Source organism: Tamandua tetradactyla, chromosome 8, assembly GCF_023851605.1.
Source record: "Tamandua tetradactyla isolate mTamTet1 chromosome 8, mTamTet1.pri, whole genome shotgun sequence".
NCBI classification, from domain to species: Eukaryota; Metazoa; Chordata; class Mammalia; order Pilosa; family Myrmecophagidae; genus Tamandua; species Tamandua tetradactyla.
This window is the reverse complement of record NC_135334.1, coordinates 51,674,001-51,693,805: the sequence shown is the minus strand read 5'-3', so window position 1 is coordinate 51,693,805 and position 19,805 is coordinate 51,674,001. Positions and strand designations below refer to the sequence as shown.

Here is a 19,805-nt window from a genome sequence, read left to right as displayed (position 1 = left end):
TCTGATTTAAATTGTTAACAGGGGGCAGACAACATGCAAGTAAATAAATACAATATTGTGTAGCTTTTCATGCCTCATTTAGCCTTCTTAATACACTTGAAGGATATGATTTCTCCACCATCACATGAAAAAGCGAGACCGAGTGCTTAAATAATTTAACCACAGGTATTAGGGGCAGAACTCTAACCGTAGATGTGTGTGACCCCATAGATTATGCCCTTTCATCCAAACCATCCCAACGGAACCACTCCACTAGGACATTCTCATGATTACCTCTTTTTTCTTAGGTATCTTCAACCTGCCTGTCTGTTGAGGCATCCTTCTCATCTCATCCTGCACTCAACAGGCTTAATTAAGTTTCTCATTTAATAACAAAAACACTCCCTAGACCCTATGTCACCTCTAACCACTATTCCACCTCTCCTCTCTTTTTCACAACGCACTTTATTGAAAGAGTTTTTCATTCTCACAGTCTCTACTTCCTCATTTTCCATTCATGCATGAATTTACTACAGTCTGGTTTTCATACCCCTCAATCAAAGGAAACAGCATTTTATTAGGAACTTCAATGATCACTTGTCAGTCCTTATTTATATACCAGAAACAAAATAACAAATCCTCTTATCTGATTTAATTATGTGATTATAATTACAATACAGCTAGAATAAAAGGTTGGGGAATAAACACAATCAACTCTTGGTAGACATGCAAATCACCATTCACTGTGCTGCAGTTACCAGTCGGCACATCCCTCTTGATGGTCAGCATCCAATAACAGGATGAGTTCTGTTTTAGACTATCTTACTTCATAGGCATTCCTATTTCTTCTCACCCAGTTTTCCAGAAATCTTTATTCAAACTGCTTGGCTCCTTGATCTCGGTATAATGAATTCGCTGAAGTCCAGAAAGCCTACAAATATTTATGTAAGTGGGCAAGAGAAGCAGATGAAAGTTCTTTGAAAAAAGATGGATCGGGGGCAAATAAATGGGTCAAAGAAAGAATTTTTGGAAGTTTAGGTGTGTGATGTACTGTGTATACCTCCGTCCTCAGAGGCCACAAGAGAGATTTCTAAAGATCCCATTGGTTTTCAACACTTTTTAGAATAGTATTAAGATCTGTTTGTTTTGATTTTACCCTCCTAAGTTGTCCTACTTTTATTTAGGATATTTAGTTATCAGCCAAATTTGATTTTACGGACAACAAGCTGACATGAGCTTATCTTTTCTGTTATCCTCAGGTAATTACAAATACTGTTTTTTTCTGCCCGGACTATTTTTTCTCCTTCTTACACTTCAACTGCCTAACACCTACTTTTTCCTTGTGCCCTAACTTAATCTTCAGAAACTCACTCCTCATTCCCAGCCCACCCCACAGACATCCTCTCCCTTGAACACACAGGCATGCCAAATCTGGGTTAGGTATATTCCTGTGTTCTCCAAATATCTTATAAACCCACCCCATCAGAGTATTCATTACACTGCACTGAAATTACTAGAAATCCTCCCATAACATCATAATCATCTCCTCTTAAACAATTCGAAGATCTTCAAGGACAGTTTCTCTCTCTCTCTCTCTCTCTCTCACCATTTTATCATCAGATTCAAGAATAGTGATGGCACACAGTAAATGTTTAGTGGTTACTGGTTGAATGAATCAGATTGAATGACTGGCTGAGTGAATGAATGAACTATACTACATGTTCATGCCCACATCAAGAAGCTCTGTTTTGGAGTACTGTTGAAAACTTGAAGGGGTCTAATGTAATGACTTTACCCAAAAACGTTTTCTCAATACAAAAAACTGAGCATCCTCATTTTCCATCACCATTCCTACCTTCTAAAGTATAATTAATTTCCTAGGAGTCAGAGGGAATAAGACTTCTGTAATGGTTGCCCAAATGAGCTGTCTGATCTACCCCTCATTGAAAAATCTCTGTGCTAAAAGGATAATGGGGAATGTATGGTTGTCCCAAAGATTGCACTAATGAAATTCCAGGTGTAAGCGAGTTTTGGTAGCTACTCCCAGGCTCTTATAAGTGAGTCCAAATGGATCTCAAAAATGAAATGTTTGGGTGCACGGGTGGTTCAGTGGTAGAACGCTCACCTTCTATGTGGGAGACCCAGGTTCCATTCCTGGACCATGCACTGCCCCTACCTCCAAAAAGAGAAGTACTTTATTAGACATGTGTCATTTTATAGATGGGTTTTGTAATTTCAGGCTACATTGAAAGCTATACATGTTCATTTCACTTTCTCAGGGTTTTTGCTTTCCTTGACATTTTTACTTTCTATAGGGTTTCTGTCAAAAATGTTCATGCTATGACTATGATGTGCATTTTCATGGTAGATGAATGTTATTTTTTTTTGCATTAGGGAAGCTAATTAAATATTCAGCTTCGCTGGAGCCTGAGTAATTGATGAAGTATGTAGGGATCAACAGCTGGAAGTAGCACACTGACTTTTTTTCTTCTCACTGTCCACAGCAAGTGCATAAAGTAAGGAAAAGCTATTCATTATTTGCTCTACCTTAGATCTTTAATTACAGTAAATTTAAAAGAAATAGGAAAGCATAGTGGTGTAGTTGTGAGTTTTACTTTTCAAATACTTAGTTCTATAAAGACCAACATTATTGCAAGTGAGGAATTCCATTTTGGTGGGTAGCTGAATAAATGTTACCATCATAATGTACTGAGCTGACAGAATGTCAAACTGAACAAATGTGAGAAGATTTGCCTTCTTTGGCCATGGATTTGCAGTAAGAAATTGAAACTTCACGTATCAAGGTTGTCAGTTTTCAAAATTACCTGTACATGCTGGAAATAGAGGCAAAATCAAGTTAGAAAGCAAAAGCACTATCTTAAAACAGGTATTTATGGTTCTTTCCACCCCATAGGAACCCTGAATTTCCAGTGTGTTCAACAGAATTCAGTGTGATTGGTATATCCATCTCCTTCTGTATATGCACAAATCCTACTTATTCCAAGTTTCACCTCTTATCAAGGTCCCATAGCAGGGAAACCTAACCCACTCACTTTTTAAGTCAATCAATTTCCCAAATTCTTTCTAAAGAGTCCCTTTCACTGTGTTGAGTTAGCTAAAGATCTATATCCACAGAGATTTTTCTCATGAATGTTCGCATTAGAAATTTTATACCAGTACACAAATCTAAGGGAAACTACAAACAAGGCAATTTTCTACTAGCCTCTGCAAACCAATCTGGACCTAAGACTCACACTTTCCTTTTAATCATATCAATGTCTAGAATGTGGTCTGGCTCTTAGGAATTTTCAGTGTTCTGTGATATTTCCATAGGAAAGAACATTGAGGTCTGAAACGTCTCTTTCCTCCAAATGACAAGTTGCTTAATTTCTCCTCTTATGTACAAGTGTAACAGTATAGAAAAATGCGTTGCCCTTAAGAGCACAGTGACCCAAAGACAGGAGATGCCCAAGACTGGGAAAATGTTCTAATTGACACAAGGTACCTATCGTTTATGTTAATATTAACCTCTTAGAATAAAGCCTCAACTCTGCAAATGTCACTGCTTTCTAAGGTTCAAGGAAGTTCAACACAAAAAGTAGATTCTTTTTAGAAATAAAAGGAATTGTAAATTAACTCTGAAGAACCTTTTTCTTTGCCTTGAAAATTGCTGAAGCTCCTCCCCGCAAGGAACTACAGTCAGCTTCCTGTCCTTCACTTAATGTGATGTTAATTATATACCTGTCAGCCTACCTGCTCTATTTTGAAGGTGAGTTGCACACTTTCCCCACAACCCACTACTTAGTTCTCTTCCAATTTTTAAATAGTGCTGACTGGTACTTTCTAATTAAGATTTGACAGTTGAAATTTGCATTCCAAAAGCTCATTGAATTCTATGAAATTGGATTGCCTATTTTGTCCTATACAGGTATACACACAGGCACACAGACAGTACAGCCATTCCTGGCAACTTTGTTGGCTGTAACAAATTGGCTGTCCTGTTCCTGGGTCTTTGATAGCCTAAGTTCTACAGAGCAGAGGCACTTTGGTTTTTAAACCATTGCAAATTGGTACTTTGCAATCTGATGTCCTCTTAATGCACTGTAATTTGGCATGGTAGGGAATGTGGGTAACTGTTAAAATACCTGTTCTTATCCTATTCATTATTCATTTAAATTAGGTATAAGCGAATTAATTTGTTGTAGTTTAGTTGACTTTAATGCCATAACTGTGGCTAATGCTGAGATTTTTTATATGTATTAAATGATAGAGATCACATAGACAGCTACATTCCAGTTCATAGAAGGAAAAAAAATCTAGATCCTTGCGAAATTATGGTAATGCCAGTTTTTAATATTTGTATATTTTAAATAATATTTATTCTATACAAAAGAATATATTATAAACATAAATTAGCTTATCTTATAAAACATTTTATGAGTGTATAAAATAAGTATCAACTCATATATTGCCAACTATGCTGATATGAGAAATGAATCCCTCAAAAGCTTATATGATTTCAAAATATTTTCCAATATATTTCAAAATATCACATTATACATCATAAGAAATGTATGCTTTTACAAATACCAGAATTTAACATATTTTTGCAAACCATATCTATGTTACTTATGCAAAAAAGGGAGGTATTTCTTAATTACATAATTCTACTTATTATGCTTTATGGACTGAGTATAAAAGATGCTAAGGAATTTGTTAAAACAGCTGATCGGCAATATAACTGTGTAGTGGGTTTTATCGCAAATCACAGAAAGTTCCCTTGGCTGCAATCTACTGGATGCCAGTAACAGAACAAGGGAGGAATGGATAGTGAAGGAAACTGTTCTCTATAAATGTCCGTCAACTCTACTTTAAGTCACATCAAGTAAAATTAATCATTAGGTAAAAGTAACGTTCCTATTAAACAAATGTAGCATCAAGTCAAGTTTCTTAGCTGCCCATTTCTACCAGGATAATTAAACTAAAGCACTTTCTACACTGAAATTCTTCAGATATTATTGAATGATGAAAATTATATATATTTATATTGACATGAATTAAATGCAACATGAATAGAAAGAATACAGAAGAAAAGTAGAACAAAATAGACACTAGTACAGAAAGGAACTGATGGAAATCAGCATATTTTAAAGAAGGCACTCAATAAGGGTAGACATTTTATTAAGTAGTATGGGGACAACATGATAGCCATTTAGAGAAAGATAAAATTTGGATCCATACCTCATACCATTTAGAGTAATAAACTCCAAATGTATCAGAGAAATACAATAAAGGAAAACTGACTTTAAATATAGATATAATGTTTCAGTTTTATTAACTAAGAGAAATGCAAAATAAAACTATATTAATGAACTTAACTAAGGATGTGAAGGACTTCTACACAGAAAACTGCGTAACATTGCTAAAAGAAATCAAAGAAGATTGAAATAGTTGGAAAGAAATTCCCTGCTCATAGGTAAGAAGGCTAAATATAGTTAAGATGTCAATTCTACCCAAATTGATCTACAGATTCAACACAGTGCCCACCAAAATTCCAACGACCTACTTTGAAGACTTGGAAAAGCTAATTACCAAATTCATCTGGAAGAGAAAGAGGCACTGAATAGCTAATAGCATCCTAGAAAAGAGGAACGAAGTGGGAAGATTAATACTTCCTGACTTTAAAATTTATGATAAAGCCACAGTGGTCAAAACCGCATGGTACTGGCACAAAGGTAGAAGTACTGACCAACAGAATCAAATAAAGAGTGCAGAAATAGATCACCAAATCTATGGTCAACTGATTTTTGACAAGGCCCCCAAATCCACTGAACTGGGACAAAATAGGCTTTTCAATACAAGGGCATGGGAGAACTGGATATTAATAGCCAAAAGGATGAAAAAGGACCCTTACCTTATACCCTATACAAAAATTAACTCAAAGCCCATCAAATGCTAAAATAAAAGAACTGGCACCATAAAGCTTCTAGAAGTAAATGTAGGGATACATTTTCAGACCTAGTAATAGAAGGTACCTTCCCAAATTTTGCATCCAAAGCACAAGCAACAAAAGAAAAAATAAATAAATAAATGGGAACTCTTCAAAATCAAATGTTTCTGCACCTCAAAGGACTTTGTCAAAAAAGTGAAGAGGCAGAAAACTCAATATTTGGAAGAAAATATTTGGAAATCACACATCAGACAAAGGTTTGATATCATGTATATATAAAGATATTATACAACTCAACAATAAAAGGACAAACAATTATAAAATGGGCTAAAGATATGAATAGGCATTTTTATGAAAAGCAAATACAATGGTGCAAAAGCACATGAACAAATGCTCATTTCCATTGGCTATACAGGAAATACAGATCAAGATGACAATGAGATACCAACTCATACCTATAAAAATGGTTGCTATTAAACAAACAGCATATAAGTGTTGGAGAGGATGTGGAGAAACTGGGACACTATGCACTGCCGGTGGGAATGTATAATGGTGCAGCCACTATGGAAAACAGTTTGGCCTTCCTTAGGAAACTAAATATTGATTTGCCCTATGACCCAGCAATAACACTACTTAGTATATACCAGAAGAGCTGAAAGCAGCGACACAAACAAACATTTACACACCGATGTTTACAGCAGCATTATTCACAGTCACCAAAAGATGGAAACAAACCAAATGCCCATCAAAGATGAGTGGATCAACAAAATATATATACGTACAAAGGAATATTATGTAGCATTAAGACAAAATGACGTCCTGAAGCACAAGACAAGATGGATGAGCCTTGAGGACATAATGCCGAGTGAAATTAGCCAGACACAAAAGGATAGATACTGTATGATTTCACTTTTGACCAGCATAAAAGTATAAACAGAGGCTTATAATATAGAATATAGGGGACCTAGTGATACATAGAAGCTACAGATGGGTGAACTGTTAGCTACTGAGGTTGAACGCCAATGTAAGGGATTAGATAGGAGTAAAGGTGGTTCTCTAGTCGGCCTATAAGTAAGATGACCATATTGAAAATGAATAAGAGTATAAGTGTTTGTATAGACCTATGTGTCTCAATGATTAACACTAGAAATATGAATTAGTTCTCGCAAGAATTACTTCAAGGATGTGGTTCTTGTACCAAGAGTGTTTAAAAGTCCATGGTACAGGGGGAAAACTGATTGCATGGTATAAACTATGTTCAAAAGGAAACCATCAGCACTACCACAGTAACAGCAGAGGTAAATAATGGGGGGAGGGACAAGAGTTAAGAGGAGGTTTAGATTTCCTGTTTGGCAAGGGTGTGTTTATTGGTTTTCTTTCTCTTGGGAACAATGAAATTATCTAAAATGGAGAATGTAGATGGACTGTAGTCTTTGGGCCCTATACATGATGCTGGTTGAATGCAGGTGGCTGAAGGATGCACTGGCAGAGAAACAGATTGGTGAATGACGGTGCATGCTTATGAACGAAGGTTGCGCTGCTAAAAAAAGGAACAAAGTCGTGAGGCATGCAACAATGTGAATGAACATGTGGGACAATTGGTGACACAAAATAAGCCAGAAACAAAAGAACAAGAATGGTATGGTCACCTTTAGAAAATGCTTATAAGAACAGAGGTTTAGATTGTAAGTTTTTAGAGTAGGCATATTAAGTCCAGAGTGGTGATTATTATTTCTGGATTTTGAGAGGCTGTTTTATATATATAACCTGATATTTAGAGATAAGAATGAAGCTGAGCAGGTTGGAATTAAAGTAATTCAGAGCACAGGGGTAAGGAAGACAGTGTCGAAATTTTAGAACCACAAATACTCTTTGAGACCAATGGAAGAAAGCTTAATTTGCTCTGAAACTGAAATTTTCTGTAGTGTATAATCTAATTCAACCTATCTGTGTAGCTCATGTGAACAACTGAAACAGGGAGCACAGAATGAGAAAGAGGTCCTTTAATCCTGTAGAGATTATTGTAATGCCTGGAAATATCCTAGAGTATGTTAACCAGATAATCAAAAAGTATTGGCAAAGTCCCCTGAGGGAGGGAAGAAAGAATATGGAACTATTAAACCTTAGCATCAGGGAGTCCCCTGATACTGTGTCAAAACTTTAAGGACACACAGATCAATAGGCCATGCCCTCAATCATGAGACACACTCTTGTGAAGCTTTATGTAGATAGTCAAAAAGCTTAGACTAACTATAGGCATGCCTAAGAGTTACTTCTGAAGGACTTCTTTTTTTGCTCAGATGTGTCCTCAGTCTCTCCAAGCCCAGCCGTGCAAGTGAAATCATTGCCCACCCCGACCCCACCCCCAACGTGGGACATGACATCCAAGGGTGAAAGGCTCCCTGGTGATGCGGGAGATGACTCCCAGGGATGAATGCGGCCCTGGCACCATGAGATCAACAATTCCATTCTGACCAGAAGGGGGAAAATAAGTGTAATTAATCAAGTATCAGTGGCAGAGAGATTCAAATTGAGTCGAAAGCTATTCTGGAGGTGGCTCTTACACAAGCTTCAGGTAGACCTTGCTACCTATTATAACCTGCTGATCCCCAACCAGGATCATTCCGCCAATGCTAAAGAACACCTAGGGAAATATATAAGATTCCACAATGGTTCCAGGCACTAGAGTAACTTTCCAGAAACCTACAACCTCCAGATGGGTCCCTGGTCCAGATAAGTCCTGAAACATAGCTCAGCTTCTTCAGAACATCAGATAGTTCCATCTACCTACCCCATGTTAGTGACAGACCCTTCGAGTATGAATGAATCGCCATAGCCCAAACACCCCTAAAGAGAGGGATGGGAAGATCAAAGGTGATGGTGAAGTTATACAGAGAAGATAGGATTTAACAAATGAATACAAATGCTAAATCATTAAATTGAGATCCCTTTTAGTCTCCAGTATCTTAGAGCAGCTAGAAGTAAAAACCTAAAATTGTGAAATTGTAACTCATGTCAAATTCTGAAATATGTTCTACAACTAACTGTGGTGCTATACTCTGAAATTTATAGCTTTATATATATGTTATTTTACACAAAAATAGAAGGAAGGAGGGTCGATTGTTATGATAAAAAAAAATATTAAACCCTCTAGCTTCCTATATGTTGGAGCAGCTAGAGGGAGGAATATGAGGGGATTATGTGGTAGCCCATGACGGATTCTGGAATCTGTCCTGTGACTGCTTGTTGAAGAGTGCTTTGAGAACTATTGCTTTTTTATTTCTTTGCTTTGTATATATGTTAGAGTAAACAATAAAAAAGTTAAAAAAAAGAAAAGATAGATGAACTGGATAATCCTAATCTACTAAATAAATTTGAATTCATATTTCAAACCCTTCCAATAAATAAATGAGCTTTTTTATTTTTTTTAAATAAGATTATACAGTTTATATGGAAAAGCAAAGGACCTAGAATATCCAAAACAACTTTGAAAATAAAGAATATATTGGGTGGGCCAAGGTGGCTCAGCAGGCAAAATTCTTGCCTGCCATGCTGGAGACATGGGTTCAATTCCCTGTGCCTGCCTATGCGGAAAAAAAAATAATAATAATAATATATTGAGACCCTTATACTACCTATTTTTTAAGATTTAATATACTATATCATATATATATATATATACAGTAATAGATTTGATATATATATCAAATATATATATATATATATATATATATATATATATATATACACACAGTAATTAAGATATTTTGGTATTGCAGAGGACAGACATACATGTAAATTGCACAGAACAGAGAGTCCAGTAATGGATCTAGAGCATACAGTTAACTGATTTTTAACAAAAGTGCAAAGGCAATTCAATGGAGAAATGATAGTCTTTTCAACAGACTGTGCTGGAACAATTTAGCATCCATATGAAAAATCATACAAACAGAAAACAACAAACAAAAATAAAATTAACCCATACTTCTCATCTTAATTAAAAATGAAACCTAAATCGATTATAGACCTAAATGTAAAACCTAAAAATCTCAAAGAGGTAGAATAAATCATAAGATAGGTATGACATCCATGCAAGGAAAAATTGTATAAATTGTTTTATCAAAATTAAGAACTACTCTTTGAAAAAATGAAAAGAGAAGCTACAAAATCTGAGAAAAATGTTAGCAGTATATATATCTGATAAAGGACTTTTACCCAGAATGTATAAAAAGCACTTTAAACTCAATAATAAGATAATAAAAATCAAATTTAAGAAAATGAGGAAAATATTTGAATAGACACTTCATCAAAGAACATTTATGGGTATCAAATAGGCCCATGAAATGATATTCAATATCATTAGTGATGAAGGAAAAGCAAATTATACTTTAAGGAGATGCAATTGTACACCTATTACAATGGCTATACTTTTTTTTTTCTTTTTTTTTTTTTTACATGGGCAGACACCAGGAATCGAACTCGGGTCTTCTGACATAGCAGGCAAGCATTCTTGCCTGTTGAGCCACCATGGCCCTCTCACAATGGCTATGCTTTTAAAAATCAATAAAAAGTGCTAGAAAATCTCTCACACATTGATGGTATAAAGGCAAAATCCATGATCACTTTGGAAAACAATATGGCATTTTCTTTATAATCTTAAACTTACAGTTATCATATTATACAGCAATCCCACACCTGGGTTGGAGTTAAAAAAAAAAAATACTATATATGTAAATGTTTATCACAGCTTTACTCATAATCACCAAAAGCTGGGTACAAAATACAGCAAGTCATAAAATTTTTTTTTCAAAAAACAAAGTAGATTTTTAATGTCCATTAAGTATATGAAAGTATTCTTCCTGACTGAGATGCCAAGCTTTTTAAGAAATTTCTTATCATGTCTGGAATACAAATGTTTCTAAGTGTTTATTTTTCCATGGATCTATTTCTTGGGGAAATTTTCTTCTTATAGTTGTGATATTTACATTTTTAATATGTAGGTTGTTTAAATTTCATTACATGCTAGGGACTTATTACCTGCACCTATTACCATGTTTTTTAGAATGGTGTTTTTGCAGTATCATTGATTCCTATGGTGTTTTTTAATTAGTGAAAATAGGATTTAGGTATTTTAAATATGTATTTTAATGATCAGGCAATGTAAATTTGTGTGACTTTAAAAAAAAACTGAGTATTGTTCTCTTTCTAGTTTTTACTTCTCTACAAAAATTATAATCTCTTCTTTACCATATCTTTGTGCATTGATTTCCAAGTACTCTCAAAACAACACATGTAAAATCAGCAATTCAAATAGCTACATTAGGGGAAAATATGCTGGTCCTTATAAACTGCATAAAAATTACATCGACCACAGTCTATCAGCGAAGCATTCAGTGCCATCACATGGATATTATTTTCAATATTTTATTCTTAATAAGATTGCTTATTAATTTTTTTCTAAACCTAAGTATTTTTTTTTATTTCAGATTACTTTACAAAAAATATTAAACTGCCATTCATGCCCAATAGAGATCAAGTTTCTTTTTAAAAGTTCTCTCTTTTTTTCAATACAACGATCCTTTGACACCAGACACTTTAAAACCCCAGTCGTAAATTATCTTTGGTAGATCCAAGTCTGTATTTTGGCGGAGAGAATATGCCTTGACCTCTTGCTGTCTCTTGTGATAAATTGAGGACATTGTGTACCATAATGTTATCTTGAGCACAACTCTGTTTTCAGACTTTCCAAATCTATGGATTATCCTTAAAGCATCAGTAAGGTTGAAATCCAAAACCTGTGAAATGGTCCTTTGAGGGATAAGTCCTATATACGTTTAGTGCATCATACTGTAATCCTGCCCATGCCCTCTGGGCTCACTGGAAATAGAATCATCATCGTATTAAAACCTCCAAGATCAGGAGGCACAAGTTTGGGAGGGACACCATGAATGCATGAGGCTCGCAGTGTCAGCTCTCAAGTCTCTGTTTCACTGCTTCATGCTGCAGGCGTTTACAACAGCTGTTTTACTTCCTTGGCTGGAAGCACAGGGCCTCAGCCTGATTCCCAGTGGCATCTTTTTAGAGCTCCGTTGCATGTTTGTACTCGATAGTCTGAATAGCAGGATAATTACAGCCCATTAGGGGCAACCACACAGGGTCCCAGCAGACCATTACATATGGAGGATGAAACCACAGAACAAGCCTTGCTAGGGTGTGGCTGATCTAAACTACTATGCAAGGAATTGTGGATGATCAAAATCTTCCAAGGGCCATTTGAAGCCATAGGACAAAGAACTTTGGACTTGGATTCAAAAGAACAAGGGTCAAATTGACTCATACCAGAGTGACTTTAGGAAAAACACTTCACAGTTTGAAAAGATAATTATAATCCCTAACAATGAAAACATAATTCCTAACTGACAGATTTGTGGTGAAAATCATATAAGATAAAAGAGGTCAGAAAAAAATAAAGAGGTTGGCATACTTATTACAATGTCAATATAAAATCAAAAGTTTTTTTAAAATCCATTTAACAAATACATTTAAAAGTATTTAGTAATTTAGAGGGAGAAGAGATTCAAGAGGTAAGGGTGAGGGGCAGAGTTTGCTGTTGAATGCTGGACAGAAAGGAAGGTAAGAAAGGGCTCCCAGAGGTTTTGTCTATTCATGTCGCTAAGGTTTTTAAGAGAAGTGGATGAATGGAAGCAAAGACTCAACCAAGAATGAAAATCATTAAAAGATTTTACATTCTTTGGGCACTTATCTGCCTGGCCCTACTCTCAGTATTTCAACTGCATTGTCTCATCCTCATCACAACCTTAAGAGGTTAGCATTTCTAGGCACCTTCTATAGGACAAAGACATATCTGGGAGAATACTTTCCCAATACTTTCTCAATATGAAGAGCAGAGCAGAAGCAAATCTCTTCCTCTAAATTCTATGCTGTTATCTAGCAGCTGAGGGAGACAAGATGGTTGAACAAGATAATTAAGCTTTGCATTGTTCATAGAATGGTACTCAATTCAAGGAATAAAGCAGTTGAAAGGATGCCTTTTGACAAACACCGAATCCTAACGATAATGGCTAGAATTTGAATGCTTAACTATGTCTTAGACGCTATACAATGCATCCTATTTACACAATCTCAGTTAATTCCCACAACCTGCTCCTTTTTTGTGGCTAACTACAGCTAATGTGGGAGACACAGGGACGTACCACCCAAATTTCCCTCTATGCAAAGAGTTGCTTCCCAGCTACAAGATGTGCAGAAAGTAGGCAGCCTCTAGCCCCTGGCCAGCCCCAGCTGCAGGCAGCCAGCTTGCTGGAGATTGCACCCTTCAAAAGGCAGCCTGCATTCAGTGACCCAGGATCATGGATGTATTGATACTTCTGGCCCTATGTGGCACATGCTGAGCAGTGCTTATCTACCCTGAGCCCCTTATCTGCTGAAGCAAAGCTTCGCTGTGTCTGCATCTCAGATTAATTGCTTTTTTCTACCCAATCTTGCCTCCTTCACTTTCCTTTCAGAGACTGGAGTATTGGAGACTATGTTAGACATTGGGGATGCAAAGAAAAACCAAGTCTGTCATTTAAGTTGTATATGTGAACAGAGAAAATGAGGCATTTAAAAGCAAATGAAAAGCCTAATTAGGGAATTCTGGAGGAGGAGGCGTGAGAGGATATTTTTTTCTCCAGGTAAGATCTGAGCTTTAAATAATTAATAAGAGTGAAAGAAACAAACATTAACAAATACCATTTACTTAATTGATTATAGCTTAGTTTCTGAATGTAGTTCTAAAGGTGGAATGTTAAAAAGCTGTCCTAACAATGGCAGCGGGCAGTGGACTGGTGGCTAAGTGGCAGAATTCTCGATTGCTGTGCGGGATTCCTGGGTTCGATTCCCAGAGCCTGCCCAGGTGGGGGAAAAAATGGCAGCATCATTGGGATAAATGTGTTAAGTCTTAAAGAGACTATTTTGAAAGATAAAATACCTTTGCACATACTTTGAACATATTTAGCCTCCCTTAGCACTTCCATTGAAGTATGTAATATACCATAGTCTAGTTTAAATATTTATCACACTATTTTCCAGTTTGTTTTACTAGACAATATTTTGTCTTCCTAGTCAAATAATGAAGTTATTCGCAGCATATCTTGACTATAAAAGGCTGTATGTACAAGTAAGAAGACTATATTAAAAGAGACAGGAGCTGGGCTGACCCTTAGTAACTCTCACCATATTCCGAGAATGACACCACAGTTCAGTCTACCCACAAGTTAAAGTTCCATCTTAAAAATAAGTTATTCAAATTCGGTGAACAATGGCGGCCTTTGGCCACTAATCATTTTTCCATGCATATTTGTTTTAGTTTTCTTTTACTCCTTGGAGCCCACTCCCTCAGTACATGCCACCCTAGTAAAATAAGTCTGCTTTTAAAATTACCTATCTTTCAATTCTGAGGGGAACAGATTGAAATCTCAACTTTTGACTCCCCATCTCTTCCACCCCCAAACCCCTCTTCTCAAACTTATGATTGTGTCCTCTGTTCATGGAATAGTGTACTGACAGTAGTTTTATGACTCAGGATTCTTCAATTTCTTATCCAAAGCCAACCTCATCTCAAGTTCCTAAATTTATGAGCACAGGTGATGACATATGGGATTGAACTCCTGATAGATTTCAAACAGCAGCCTGCCTGTGGCAGCAGTCAAGGCTTTCTGTCAGGAGGAAATGGAGGGAGCACATGCCCTCAGTTGTGAGACTGGGTATCTTGCCTCCTTGTCAGACAATCCTCTTTGACCCTTCCTGTCCCTCAACCGTCACTACTATAGACCCTCACACCACCACCACAGGACCCTGTAAGACAATTCACTCTCACAAGCACATCTGCTCACCTCAGCTGAATAGCTTCAAAGGTTAGCAGTTAGAAAACCATGAAATGCTCATAAAAAAATTAACAGTGACCAAAACAAACAAAAAAAAGGTAACCTTTTGGATAGCTGAACTTGACCAAACAGATATCTTTCTCCTCCATGTTTCTGGGAATTTCTCTTCTAGGTATTTTAGGATTTAAAGAATTACCTCTATCCACCTGTGCATACCATCAGTATTCTCCCTAGGCTTGTCGCCTGGCAAAGACTAATTGGGTTGTTTTTCTTCATTTTGCTTCTCTTGGTTTTAACTTAGAGATTCCAATAACCTCTTTCCGTTGCATAGTAAATAATCCTCATTTGGTCCATTTTTCAGCATCTGTGAAGCACAGATTCCCTAAACATACTCATTACTCTTTCCTGGAATCCTTCCAGTTTTCCTGATTGGCTTCAGGAGAACTTTACTCTCCAGAGAGTTTCAGGAATAGTAAAATCATATCAGCAATCAGTAGTATAAACAAATACATTATCTAATCAGGGATTAATAACTGAAAATCAGCTTAAGCCAAATATAATATTTCAAGTATTTATAAATATCTCAGGTCATATATACAAATTCAGGGAATTTCTGAATCTGCCTGCTCATTCAGGGTTACAAGGGCCAATTTATTATTCTGGGGCTCAGAGTTACCTAAAATGTTCAATATTTTTAAAAATCACATTTTCCTTGTAATGCTGAATATGTGATATTTTTGATAAGGTAACTACTTCAATTTTTTTTCTTTTTCTTTGAGAGCAGAAGTACAGTATTTAGTTGTAAGATTTCGGGAATTTTCTATTTAAGATAGAAATTAATTTTTTGATACCGTATCACTGCACTTAACACAAATTAACATATATCATTGCTAACATAGGATAATTAAAACACCAGAACTCTATTTGAATCCAGGTTTAAATGTATATACATTTCCAAAGCACATCAAAGTTCACTTCAGCTTGATTTGTCATAAAGATTTTAGGTCCCAACTTCTCACCCTCTTAACTTCCAAAATTTTCTGATTTTGTCTTTACTGAATTATTTCTTAGTTTTTACTTCATTCTGGATGAATGTTTGGAGGATTGTGGGACCCTTTGTTTCTTTTATCTTTGAAATTTAATGTTTTCATCTTTTCAGATCTAGGTACATGTTTTTTAATGAACATATGAAAATGTTTAAGCCTAGATTCAAGCACTTCTTTAGGTTAGCTAATCGTTTCTATTTACTGTATTTTTGTTCAATTTACTTCTTTGGTTTAACATTGGATAGCAAGAAAACTTTAATCATTTTCACCATCTTTTCTTTTTCAACTGAATTCTGCACAAAATTTTAAATGTTGTTTTAAATATCTGGGAGTTTCTTAAAAATATTAGTGGCTTTGTGTAGTCTATATTCTACTTTTTAAAAAAGTTCAAAATATATTCCAAATTCTGTTGTGGCATAAATCCTTCAAATTTTCTTCTTACTATGATAGTTAATTCAAGCAGTATTTTTTATCACCCTCTTTGTTTTCATTAATTTTCTTAAGAATGAAAATGGTTTTCCCAAGCATTTTTGTCTAGCAAAATGTACAAATGGTGTTTCAAATGATGGAAAAGTTTTGGGAATAGATGGTGGTGATGGTAGCACAACACTGTGAATGTAATTAACAGCACCAATTATATATTTGAATATGGTTGAAAGGGAAAATTTCAGGTTGTACATATCTGACTAGAACATTGTTTTAAAAAACCCATAGGACTGTATAATAAAAACAGTGAACCCTAATGAGAGATATGGATGATGTTTAATGGTAAAATTATAATGATATAGTTTCATTAGTTGTAACAAAGGTAAAATACTAATGCAAAGTATAAATAATAGGAAAACTGTATGTAGGGGATATATGTGGGAACTCTATTTTCTACATGAGTTTTCCGTAACTTCTCTAATAACAAAAAAAAAAGATGTCACGTACTCTGAGTATATTTTTCTTTTACATAACAACACTGTTTTAATGATCCCATTTTTTTTCCTTGTTAACTCTTCTTTGTGTAAGGACAGGTCTATCAGAACTGCTGTGTGGCTGAGTGTGCTGGTTTGAAATGATGTATGTCCCCTAGAAAAGCCATGTTTTAATCCTAATTCCATTTTGTAAAGGCAGTCATCTCTTCTAATCCCTATTCAGCATTGTATGTTTGAAACTGTAATTAGATCATCTCCCTGGAGATGTGATTTAATCAAGAGTGGTTGTTAAACTGGATTAGGTAGAGGCATGCCCCCACCCATATGGGTGGGTCTTGATTAGTTTCTGAAGTCCTATAAAAGAAGAAACATTTTGAGGAATGAAAGAGATTCAGAGAGAGCAGAGAATCCACGAGCCAGCGCTTTGGAGATGAAGACGGAAAACGCCTCCCAGGGAGCTTCATGAAACCAAAAGCCAGGAGAGAAAGCTAGCAGATGATGCCATGCTTGCCATGTGCCCTTCCAGCCGAGACAGAAACCATGACTGTGTTCACCATGTGCCTTCTCACTTGAGAGAGAAACCCTGAACTTCATCAGCCTTCTTGAATCAAGGTATCTTTCTCTGGATGCCTTTGATTGGACATTTCTATAGACTTATTTTAATTGGGACATTTTCTTGGTCATAGTACTGTAAACTAGTAACTTATTAAATTCCCCTTTTTAAAAGCCATTCCGTGGTGAGAGTGGGGAGAAATTCAACTTCCCCAAGTTGAATTCTTGATATTCTCACAAGCAGTGTGGACAACCAAAGCTATAGGCTGAGCCCCCAGTCCTGGGGTTTGTTCACATGAAACTTAACCCCACAAAAGATAGGTCAAGTCTACTTAAAATTTAGGCCTAAGAGTCACCCCCAAGAGAGCCTCTTTTGTTGCTCAGATGTGGCCTCTCTCTCCAGTCAATATGATGAGCAGTCTCACCACCCTCCCCCTCTCTGCGTGGGACATGACTCCAAGGGGTGTGGACCCTCCTGGCAACATTGGACAAAGATCCTGGAATGAGCTGAGACTCAGCATCAAAGGACTGAGAAAAACCCTAGAATGAGCTGAGAATTAACATCAAGAGACTGAGAGAACCTTCTCGACCAAAAGGGGGAAGAGTAAAATGAGACAAAGTGTCAATGGCTGAGAGATTCCAAACAGAGTTGAGAGGTTATCCTGGAGGTTATTCTTACACATTAAGTAGATATCACCTTGTTGTTCAAGATGTAGTGGAGAGGCTGGAGGGAATTGCCTGAAAATGTAGTGCTGTGTTCCAGTAGCCATGTTTCTTGATGATGATTGAACAATGATATAGCTTTCACCATGAGACCTGTGAATGTGAAAACCTTATGTCTGATGCTCCTTTTAGCTACTATATCAACAGAAGAGTAGAACATATGGAATAAAAATAAATAATAGGGGGAACAAATGTTAAAATAAATTCAGTTTGAAATAGTGGTAAATGAAAGCGAGGGGTAAGGGGTATGGTATGTATAGTTTTTTTTTTCTCTATTATCATTTTATTTCTTTTCCGTTGTCTTTTTATTTCTTTTTCTAAATTGATGCAAGTGTACTAAGAAATGATGAATATGCAACTATGTGATGATATTAAGAATTACTGATTATATATATAGAATGGAATGATTTCTAAATGTTTTGTTTGTTAATTTTTTTAATTAATAAAAAAAAAGAGCCATTCCGTTTCTGGTATATTGCATTCTGGCAGCTAGCAAACTAGAACACTGGGTTCTCAGCAGGTCACTTCCCTATAAGTTGAACAGAATTTGACAGTTTCTTTTAAAAACTAATGTCAGTTGATATGGTTTGTAACACCAGTTTAGTAGAGAAGCACAAAACTATGTTTCTATGAACTTTTCCCGTTGTTTTTTGAAACCACTCTAGGGGTTTCCTTAGCCTCCCCTTCAGGTATATAATAAGTTTGTGTCTAGCCTTTTCCCTAGAAATTCTTCACAATATTTTAGAGATTCACCCAACTTGTGCAAATATTATACACAAGAGGGGGTTTTACAACACGAGGATATGCTCCTTATGTTGAGTGTATATAAAAATCATACTTACTCACACTAATTATTCATGTACTTGCCCTCCTGAACAAGGCAGTTCAGATCAGTCCCAATTCCATGTTTTGGTTTAAAAACAATATATGAATATGGAAAAAAATGCTCAGGGTGATAAATGCTCAGCGTGATAATGAAGCATGAGCTAAGTCTTTGATTGGTAGGATAGAAACTTCAGGCAATTTAGAATTTATCCTAAATTAAGTCTGAGAAAGTGATAAGAAGTTTTTGGTCTTTTTTTTTTTTTTTACATCTTTCTTACATTAAATGTGCAAATATTTTATTAGTCCTTTTTTTTCCCTTAAATTAAATTGAAAGGGAATACAAAGTCCACTTGCCACAATATAGAGATGGCCACTGCCACATGGTGTCACTACTGAATGCTGCTCCTCTCTCCAATCTGACCTGCTGGCTGATCCAAGCTGCAGCTAAGTCACCCTGGCCTGGTTCCCAAGGCACGCTGGCATTGTCTTTTATAGAAAGCATTCCGTGGAGACTCTGCTTCCTGAGTTTTGCTCACTGAACCATCCCCGTGCTGCATTCCTCAGGCTCTAACCTTTAGTACTGCCCCCAGTAAAATGCACAGCCATTCTCACTCCTTAGGACAGGTTAGCTTTAGCATCTGCCCTTTAAGTACCTACAAGGATTCTCCATCTTCACAGGCTCTGGGAACCCAACCAGGATGCCACTGGCTGCCCTCTCTTTCAGTCCTAGAAAACTAAAAGAAGTGATTTCAACATCCAGCAACAGAGTGTTCCACAACCTCCCCTAGTGCAGTTCTAGAAGATCATATTCCAAGTAAATCAACTGTAACCCTTAGAGTCAAAACCTTAATCTTGTTCATTAATGAAGGCTTAATTGCCTCCAATAAGAGTCACTCCCCAGAAAGAGAGACACCTTCCCCTGATT

The 19,805-nt window shown here is 36.2% G+C and overlaps 1 non-coding gene across 1 annotated transcript; it reads left to right on the top strand.

The window, feature by feature from the left end:
* Positions 1 to 2,074: 2,074 nt before the first annotated feature.
* On the top strand, positions 2,075 to 2,145 carry TRNAR-UCU (transfer RNA arginine (anticodon UCU)). Its single transcript has one exon. It is a non-coding gene; the product is annotated as a tRNA-Arg (tRNA).
* The last annotated feature ends 17,660 nt before the right edge of the window (positions 2,146 to 19,805 follow it).